The following is a 10,487-nucleotide window of genomic DNA, read 5'->3' on the forward strand; positions in this document are numbered from 1 at the left end:
TGTTGGAAACAGGGCAAGAAGTAGGTAGAGGCCAGCTAGCCTTGTCTGCAGAGAGGACTTGGAGCTCCTGTTGCTGAGGTGTTGAGAGCTGCTTCAGTTTCAGACTCACACTCTAGCCTAGGTCCTCAAGGGACTTGTCCTAACCTGGGGTCTGTTCTTGGATTTCCAAGACAACGTCCTTGTCACGAGGTCAGGAGATCGAGACCATCCTGGCTAACACGGTGAAACCCCGTCTCTACTAAAAATACAAAAAACTAGCTGGGCGTGGTGGCGGGTGCCTGTAGTCCCAGCTACTGGAGAGGCTGAGGCAGGAGAATGGCATAAACCTGGGAGGCGGAGCTTGCAGTGAGCTGAGATCCGGCCACTGCACTCCAGCCTGGGCAACAGAGCGAGACTCCGTCTCAAAAAAAAAAAAATAGTATTTTTTGTGTGACTCTGGGCCAGTGATCAGTCCCTCAAACTTATCCTAAGTCCCCCTATATAACATCTAATTAGAAATAAATTAAATAATCTCATGACGATAGAGTGAGGGGAACTCTGATCACTGCTGGTGACCTCTCTTCTCTACCTGGTCATGCTTCATGTTTTCCCTGCTAGCATCTGCAACTGAAGTTAGCAACTGATATACATACTTTACTGTCTGGCTTTTTTTTTTTTTTTTTTTTTCGAGACAAGGTTTCTCTTTGTCACTCAGTCTGAAGTACAATGGCATAATTATAGCTCATCACAACCTTGAACTCCTGGGCTCTAGTGATCCTGCTGCCTCAGCCTCCCAACTAGCTGGGTCTATAAGAGTACACCACTACACCTGGCTAATTTTTACTTGTTTTAGATATGGGGTCTCACTGTGTCACCCAGGCTGGTCTCAAACTTCTGAATTCGAGCAGTTCTTCTACCTTGGCCTCCCAAATTGGTAGGATTACAGACATGAGCCACCACACCTGGCTGTCTGGCCTTTCTTAATGGGGTCAGGCCGAATAGTCCTACCTACCAGGCTGACATGGCTTTACCTTAGCACCTGTTGATGCTCAAGACCTCCTGGGTCCTTCCATATCCTCCTTCTGGCTCTGCTTTAAGTCCCATCCCATACCTTCTGCTATACAATCATCCTGCCTGGGCCTGCTGACTTCCACTAAACAATCTCCTGATTTGACTCAAGCCCACCCACCCCCACTCTCCTTTCCTCCAGTTATAGGAAACCCTGGCCCAAGCCTTGGCACATAGGAATTAGAAGAACCCTGGAAAGCTAAACCAGAGTCTTCCTTGTATCTATGTTGGAGAGAATCTCCAAGTTCACACTGATGTGGCCCATCGCTAGGTTTCTACACTATGCGAAAACTTGCAATGCTATCTCCAACCAGAGATCCAAATGTAAAACTAGGCAAAGCCCCTGCCCTTAGCATTCCCCTCCACTTTTTTTTACATACTTGGGTTTGGCCCAGAGGGGAAGGACTTTGTTTTATAATTTTTATTTTTAAAATGAGCAAATATTTTGAAGATGTTGATTTTCTGTTATCATTGGTGGTAACATGAGAGTTTTTATGTAGGGGCCTTTGTACTTTTCCAAATTTTTTTCTTATTTTTATTTTTAAAATATTTGAAGACAAAAAATTTAATTCAGTGTCAGTTTTAATGATGTTTCAGGACCATTTTTAAAACTATTTTAGGGGAACAAGCTGGGATTTAATTCAACCTCCTGATGGGTTTAGTTTATGGGCTCACAACTAGTGAGAGGAAAATTTTAAATGGAAGATAAAATTCCCATCAACACCACCACCAATAGCTCGGTGATGGTTTCTTTTTCTTCTAATAACCAGATAATTGCCTGGGATCACTAGTTCATTTAGCTAGTTCAGACTCAGTCTAGCAAACAGGTAAGAAGGGATAACTTGAGTGACTTCTCTGTAACTATCTTTCCTCAGGTCTCAAAATTTAGTCTTTGAAGTCCATCCTGTTTGTTCAAGAGAATGCTGACCTTCCTCCATAGCAATAACAGATTTTATTCAGGGTAACAATGTATACAGAAACCACTTCCCAATCTCCTTTGTGGATAGTTATGTCCATGTGGCTAAATTCTGACCAAAAAGATATGAGTTAATGTCATATGGGACTTCTAGTAGAACGACTCAGAGAAAGCTAACTCCCCTTCCCCTTTTCTTTGTCTCATTTCCTGAAATGTGGATATAATAATATCTGGAGATCTGGCAGCTGTGAAAGGAAAATAAATCTTGGGACCCCAAAATCACTAGGCCAAGGAAAAAGTCAAGCTGGGAACTATGTCAGACAAACCTGCCTTCTATTTTATAAGATAGCTACAAAGACAAAAAGCTACACGCCTCCCTCACAATTTGTCCACAAGGAAGTTCCTTGTGGACAAAGGACAGATAGAATTCAAAGTCATCTCTCCGAGGCTCACCTGAGGCAAATGCATATCTGATTGCTTCCTCTGCCTTTTGTTTATGTAAAAATGAAGATTTACTGAGCCAGACTAAATTGTGCATTCAGTGGAAGGCTGATGAAGGACTCAAAAGAATACAACCTTTTGTTTCTTATCTACTTATAACCTGGAAGCCCCCACCTCAAATTGTCACAAACCAAGGTACATCTTAGACATATTGACTAATGTCTTATGTCTCCCTAAAATGTATAAAAGCAAGCTGTACCCTGACCACCTTGGACACATGTTGTCAGGACCTCCTGAGGCTGTCACAGGTGAATCCCTAATCTTGGCAGAATAAACTTTCTAAATTGATTGAGACCTGTCTCAGATACCTTTTGGTTTACACAACCATCTTGGATAACAAGATGCATCTTCAAGGACTGTAAGACCTCAAAGTTGAAAGCCACCCCAGAGAAACAGAAAGAAGGAAAGAACCAGGGACCAGGGTCCTTTATGACTTAATGGACCCTCTGTATCAGTTTTCAGTCCTGAAAGTCTGCCTCCACATTTCTTTTCTTTTGTTTTCTTTTCTTTTCTTTCTTTTCTTTTTTTTTCTTTCTCTCTTTCTTTCTTTCTTTCCAGGGTCTTAGCCTGTCACCCATGCTGGAATGCAGTGGTGCAATCACAGCTCACTGCAACCTCAACCTCCCCTGGGTCAGGAGATCCTCCCAACTCAGCCTCCTAAGTAGTTGGGACTATATGCTTGAACCTGGCTAATTTTCGTATTTTTTGTAGAGACAGGGTTTCACCATGTTGCCCAAGCTGGCAGATTTCTTTTACGTAGAAACTAACCCTTGTGTTTTTTTAAGCCACTTGTACTTCAGCCTCTTAATATCAACCTGGTTTAATGTCTAATGGATACTTAACCGAGTACCTTCATTTTTCTACAAGATAGTTTAATTATTTTATCTCCTTTATTTTCTCTTTCCTCCTTTTCTTCACTTCCTACTTAGCTCTTTAGAGATGCAATTATAGCCTTTTACCTCCTCTTCACCAGACACTTCCTACAGGACAAGTTCATCTATGTGCTTAGAAGCTCCAAAGCGGATCTCTCACCCACCAGAAAGTTGCCTTGACAAATAACAGTCAATTTATAACCCAAAGTATATCCACTAGAGTTTTTAGCCACCTTTATAACCATTTCTGCCCATGAAGATGCTAACATTACTGCCCAGTAGATAAGTCACCAAAGTAAGTATGCAGACCCCCACCTGCTTACTTCCACCCGGTACAGGCCTCCCCCTTTAAAAGCACCCACTTTCTCTCCAAAAGCAAAATTATACCCTTAAGGCAGGAATCCTGTACTTCTTCCCCTAAGCCATCTTTGCAATACAAAGTCACTTTCTTTGTATCAGCTCTTGCTCTTGTTAATTGGACTCTGCAAGTGGTGAACATTGTGCATTACAGATACAATCGTGGATGGGAATTTGTTCATTCATTCAATAGATTATTATTGCACATCCAGGCTCCAGACATTATGCTAAGCATTGAGTATTCTGGTGCCAGCTGCTGGAGTAATAAAAATAAAAATAGTAATTATTGTTACTACTGTGGATACTGTGTTAGCTCCCTTTTCCACTTGCCCCTCCAAATCCGCTCTCCACACATCCCACTTCGTGCCTCTGGGAGGCTGACCTATATGGATGCCATGAGTGGGCTTCCTTACCCTTTAGCTCCAGTTGGATCTGGTCAGTAAAGAGAACCAGTGGGAGCTAAAAGGAGAGAGGAGGAAGAGGTTGGAGTGTTTATTCCCCTTGTTCTTGTATTAGTCCATTTTCATGCTGCTGATAAAGACATGTCTGCGACTGTGTAATTTATGAAGAAAAAGAGGTTTAATGGATTCACAGTTCCACGTGGCTGGGGAGGCCTCACAACCATGGCAGAAGGCTAAAAGCACTTCTTACCTGGCAGCAGCAAGAGAGAATGAGAACCAAGCAAAAGGGGTTTCCTCTAATAAAACCATCAGCTCTCGTGAGACTTACAAGAACAGTATGGGAGAAACTACCACGTGATTCAGTTATCTCCTACTGGGTCCCTCCCACAACATGTGGGAATTATGGGAGCTACAGCTCAAGAGGAGATCTGGGTGGGGACACAGCCACACCATATCAGCTCCCCACTGCAGGATTGCTGTAAGCTGGCTTTGTCTGGCTTCCAGTCAGGCAGCCCCCTTCACACTATTGTCTGTCTCCAGGTCCTCACAACTGCCCCTTTTCTTATGTCTGTGGACCTCGGGTAGTCATTGTGGCCAGCGGTACTGAGCTTGAAGTTTCACTACATTCTATCCACGTCTTTATAAAAAGTCCCTTTTCAAACCACTCCTCAAATGAATTCATTGCAATGTACCATCTGTTTCTTTCTGGGAACTGAAGAACTTCTTATGAAGTGTTTCTTTTTTGACAGATACTGCTAGGTATACCATTTCATCAAATCTTTACAATCTTGTCTACATTTTACCTAGTAAGGCTGAAAAAAAGAGAGGCTGAGTGAATTGTAACCAAGGTGTTGACTAGGTTCTTTTATTTTCCTAACCTGGACACATATAGAGATAGGCTGGACATTACACAAAACAAAACAAGCAAGATTTACCATGGTGTACCCTTCCATCTTGCTCTCCATCCCAGCTTTTCTCTTTGTGTCTCTCGCTTGCAATATCCTGTTGCTATTCCTTGGAGTTCAAGGATCCCTGTTGTGGTGTCTCTCTGGTCAGTCATCCCAGCAGTGTTTCTTGCTGTGGTTATCTTCTCTGTGCTACAAGCTCTCAGAACACTGTCCTCCCTTCTCTTCAGTGATGCCAAGTTACCCGGATAATAATACCGAGCTCTGCAGTACTTACTTGCTGACACTTATTCATTGTTACCTCTCCAAGGGTAGCAAGAACTCTAATTGACCAGTTACCTTCATTTAAACAGAGGACTTAACCTGTACTGGTAGTTTTAGAGACTGCTGTGGTGACTAAAGAGACATTTTGATGGTTATATCCTCATTGACTGCAGACCCACTTGGTATAAGGTGGTCTTGTGCAAGACACAAGAAAAATATTTCATATTTTGTTCTGCGAAAAATTCTGTGGCAATTCTCCATCAAAGTATTCTGATTTGATTCCTAATATTGTTTTCCCTAATGTATCTTTTAAAAGTCTTATTTATATATTCCACACAAGGAGAAGAATTCTCCAGGCGATATGTGGAATTAGTAGAAGTAAAAAAAAAAAAAAAAAAAAAGACTTTCGGTGGTGGAACGAGACTCGCTGATACCGTTCATCTGTTGAGGAAAAGTCCAGCCAAGTCCATTTTATCGGTATCAAAGACAACATGTAACTTAGCCTCCTAAACACTTTCAAATTCTCTTTCCACATAATAGCACATTTTTTTAAAAGAGTAATCTGTGTCCAAAAGTGTGTTCAATATATTTCTCCAGACAACAAACATTCTAGAATTGTAACTTATTTGTTTCTGCTATAACTGGGAGGCAAGGAAAACAATTCAAATGATTCTAGTTGCGTAACAAAGCCTACATGCCAGGAACTGTAAGAGTCATTCCCAAAAGCAGCTCTTCAAATGTGCATGCCCTAGTTCCATTATCCAAACAATGCTTGAGTGAGTTAGCACTTTCTTACTAGAAAAGACTTGTTTATATTGAAGGATACTGATGGCAAAGAATTCTGCCAAAAACATTCTATTGCACAGGTGAAAGTCTTGCCTGAAGGGTAGAACTCAAGAGACCCCTGGCATTTGGTTCAGCACGGTACATTTAATCATAATATAAAATTTGCAAAAAAGTGTGGACTCTTGCAATATTCTCTTCCTATGACAGTGGAGAGAATTCTATTACTCCTACCAATTTTTCTTGACTTATGTAGTAAGAGGCGGATTCTAAAGATTAGAATAACTTTGATAGTTTAAAACATGACTGCAAATTCTGTGACATTCTTCCCATTGAGAGCTGTAGTCTCCATTTGTCCCCCTTGAACCTTGACAAGCTTGTGAAATCTTAGGCCAGTAGGGTATGGTAGAAGGAATCCTAAGTGATTTCCAAGGCGGGGTCATAAAAGGCCATACTGCCCCGTTTGCTGGAAAATTCTTCTTGGAGACTTGAGCCTGAGTCTGTCATGCTAGAAAGACCTGGGGTAGACACTCCAGTTACCAGTCCCAACTGAGTCCAGGCTTCCAGTCATCCATCCATCCCTAATGATAAGGACAAGAGGCAGGGAAATTCTGGGCAGAAGAGAATGGGTCCCCAGCGAGGGCCCTACCCTCAAGCCTGGAACCATGGCCCAAAGTGAGAACATACATCCCTGTTTTCCCACCCAAATGTTGACATTTCCAAAGCCACCCATGGCCCACCCCACCCCTCATCATGTGCCCATAAAAGTCCTAGGCTCTGACAGCAGAGAGAGAAGAGGAAAAGCAGCTGGACATCAGAGAGTATGGTTGAATGTTGGAGAGAAGCACTTGACTTCAGAGGGATAGCTTGATGGGGTAGCTTCAGAGAAGAGTCCAGCCAGGACAACGGGACTGTGGGGGAAGATTACCTTCCTGCTCCATCCCCTTTTTATCTCCCCTTCCCACTGAGGGCCACTTTCATCAGCAATAAAATCCCCCACCTTCACCATCTTCAACTCATTTATGCGACTTAATTCCTCCTGAATGCCAGACAAGCACTTGGTTGCCAAGAGGGTGTGTGCAAAAGGTGTCACACTGACCCTACACTGAGCTGCTAACATATAAGCTGTCCTCAGACAGCAAAGGTAAAGGAGTGCTGACTGTAACACTTCTTCTGGGGCTTGCAGGGTCGTGGGCATTCCCCACTAGATGCTGCTGCAGGCCTCACATGAGTGAAGTTTGCCCCTGCTGGTGCTGTTTGCCCCTGCTGTGAGTGAAGTGAGTGAAGTTTGCCCCTGCTGGTGCTGAAGCAGCTGGCTTGCTCCAGTGCCTGCACTCCAGTTCCTGCCCGCAAAGCAGTCAGGGAAAATTTCCTGCTTCACTGCCAAGAATACAGACATGTGAGTGAAACTCACGTGGACCAGTCCATTTTCCAGCTGAATACCTTCAAACAAACAGAAAACTCCTGTAGGGAAACCCTTTGGAAATCCTGACCCACAAAATCTTGAGGTGCTATTTCAACCACAAAGTTTTAGGAAGTTTGTTTTCTAGCAATAACCAGAACAATTACTTCCTAAGTTAAATAGTCATTGATCAGTACACCACTATTAGGCAGGGTACTTCTATCTCATAGACAAGAAATGACTTACAAAGTCACAGAGTAATGCAGGGTGTTTTAGTCCATTTTGTGCTGCAATAGCAGAATATCTGAGACTGAGTAATTCATAAAGAACAGAAACCTACTATCTCATATTTCTGGATACTGGGAAATCCAAGATGAAGGTACCACCTATTGGTCTGGTGAGGACTTTCTTGCTACATCTTCATATGGCAGAAGACAAAAGGCAAGAGAGAGTGAACCCACTCCTGAAGCCTTTTTAATAACAGTATTAATCCATTCATGAGGATGGAACCCTCATAACCTAAACATTTCCTGGTAACCACTACCTCCTGACACTGCTGCATTGGGGATTAAGTTTCCAATATATAAATTTTGGGGAACATCTTCCAACCAAAGCTCAGGGGAAGAGCCTGATTCCAACTATCATTGAGAACTGTGTTTTTTCTTCACTATGCCATCTTTTCATGTCAGTCATAAAATTTTCAAACTAGCATCTTAAAATAACTAAGTGCATTGGCCTTCAAAGTGTGTTCTCTGAAGCTTGAGAGTTCAAAAAAAGGTCACTCAAGACTCATGCTAGGAGAGGAAGCAGTGCAGGATAGTCAACGAGGAGTGGGAGGGTTTCTGATCTTGTTTGAAACCAAATGTGTTCTCCTTCTAATAGTTGTATGAAGATGCTGATATTCCACGTAAGATATCTTTTGAATATAATGCCCCCTTACTAAAACAAAAACAAACAGATAAAAGTATTTTTGAAGTAGTATTCCAGTCCAAAAGACTCATTTTAAAATTTAAAAGCCATGACCTGATAAACAAAGCATCTTGCCCAGTGTTATATTGTTGACAAATTCGGTGTTACGATTAATATTCCAGTGATTTTGCCATTTTTATACAATCTGCCTTTGTCATGCATATTACCAAGATTCAAGACTGATAGGAAGCATTTTATCCAACCAATATTTATTGAATACCATGCCAGTCTCCATACCAGGTGCAGTATTGAGCATGATGGTCATGATCATTGATGTGATTGGGGTTATAACTTGATAGGTAATAATTATCAACCAATAACCCATTTGTTTCCTTTCTACAAGTGGCTTCAGCTTTTGTCCCCATCTTATTCCTAACAGGAACTATCAACAGAGAAAACATCAAAAGTCTTATGATTTAGTCTCTTGCAGCGGACAGGAGTGAAGTTGTGAAAGAGGAATAGGAAGGAATTAGGGAACTGTAACAATCCAGAAGCATGAACAATTAGGTACCAAAAAAGCAGAGTAGTACTGTTTCTCTAAGAGCACCAGTAACATAGACTTTTGAAATTGCTACAAAATTGTCAAAATGATTTTTAAAGATGTTTACTCACTTCTTTGTGTTGTTTATTTTATTTTGTTTGAGAATATTGCTTTAATTATTCCTTGAGTTTTTTTTTGAGCACTACACTTTTCAGGAAGCATTCTATATAACATTCTTTTTAAAGATCAAACTAAACACAAGTAGGAATGTGACAAAGGTTTTGAAAAACAAATAAGCCGCTTGAGAGAGTATATTGATGTGGGTGATTTCTGAGGTTCTTTTTAGATATAGAGATAATTGATCAAAATAGATCATTAATTCAGTTATAAAAATTCAGTCCCTTCAGACAAATCACTTGTAGAACTTGTGAACCAAAGAACTCTAATGACTGAATTAACACAGTGGAGTCTTTATTTTTAAAGATGCAAGAGGGATATTTTAAACTTCCTATTTTCATTTTAATTTAAATATATAAAGGCTCTGCTTCAACTCTTGAGAAATTCTAGCTGTAGGAACAACCTTTCCAAATCTTCTTCTTTAAAAAATTCTATTTTTGGCAAAAGTATCTTCAGTTTATCCACAAGCCATTTACTTTTCATAATCCACAATTTAAACCAGAAAGTGCTTTTCTTTTTTTTTTCTTTTCTTTTTTTTTTTTTTTTTTGAGATGGAGTCTCGCTCTGTTGCCCAGGCTGGAATGCAGTGGCGCCATCGCCACTCACTGCAAGCTCCGCCCCCTGGGTTCACGCCATTCTCCTGCCTCAGCCTCCCGTGCAGCTGGGACTACAGGCGCCCGCCACCGTGCCCAGCTAATTTTTGTATTTTTAGTAGAGATGGGGTTTCACCGTGTTAGCCAGGATGGTCTCAATCTCCAGACCTCTTGATCCACCAGTCGCCCTCCCCAAAATGCTGGGATTACCGGTGTGAACCACCGCACCTGGCCCATCTTTTTTATTACAGATGAATTATTTGTTTTCACATCTATAAAATACAAGCAAAAATATGTCACACAAATGTATACTGATGATTATTTAATCTTTGGTGATTCACATAGCATAGCAGCATCACCTTGTAAGCGTTTATTCTCACTGTCTACAATAATAGATACAAATGTTGACAAATATTGGGCTGGGTCTCTAATAATGCACTGACAAAACTTTGAGGAAGCTTTTAAAATCAATCTTTTACATGAGATTTTACTTTCATTTGTCTAAAACACATCTTAAAAACAACAACAACACACACACATAGTAACATATACAGTGTCTTAGTTTTGAAGGTTTGACTTGTAATTTTTTGACTTTACAGTGGGTTTATTAGTACATAACCTCACCCTAAGCACTCATTTATCTCTCCAAACCAGAGCTGAACTCTTTGGAACTATGGCCTGGAGTTTGACTTCTTGAAGCTCTGTATAACAAGCTACTAGCACAGGAACCCAAATGAAAGATAGCACTCAATAAATGTTTATCAAGAAAATATATAATAGACAGTGTTTCATAGCAGTTTACTCATATTGATTAGTTTT

Source organism: Mandrillus leucophaeus, unplaced genomic scaffold, assembly GCF_000951045.1.
Source record: "Mandrillus leucophaeus isolate KB7577 unplaced genomic scaffold, Mleu.le_1.0 Scaffold694, whole genome shotgun sequence".
NCBI classification, from domain to species: Eukaryota; Metazoa; Chordata; class Mammalia; order Primates; family Cercopithecidae; genus Mandrillus; species Mandrillus leucophaeus.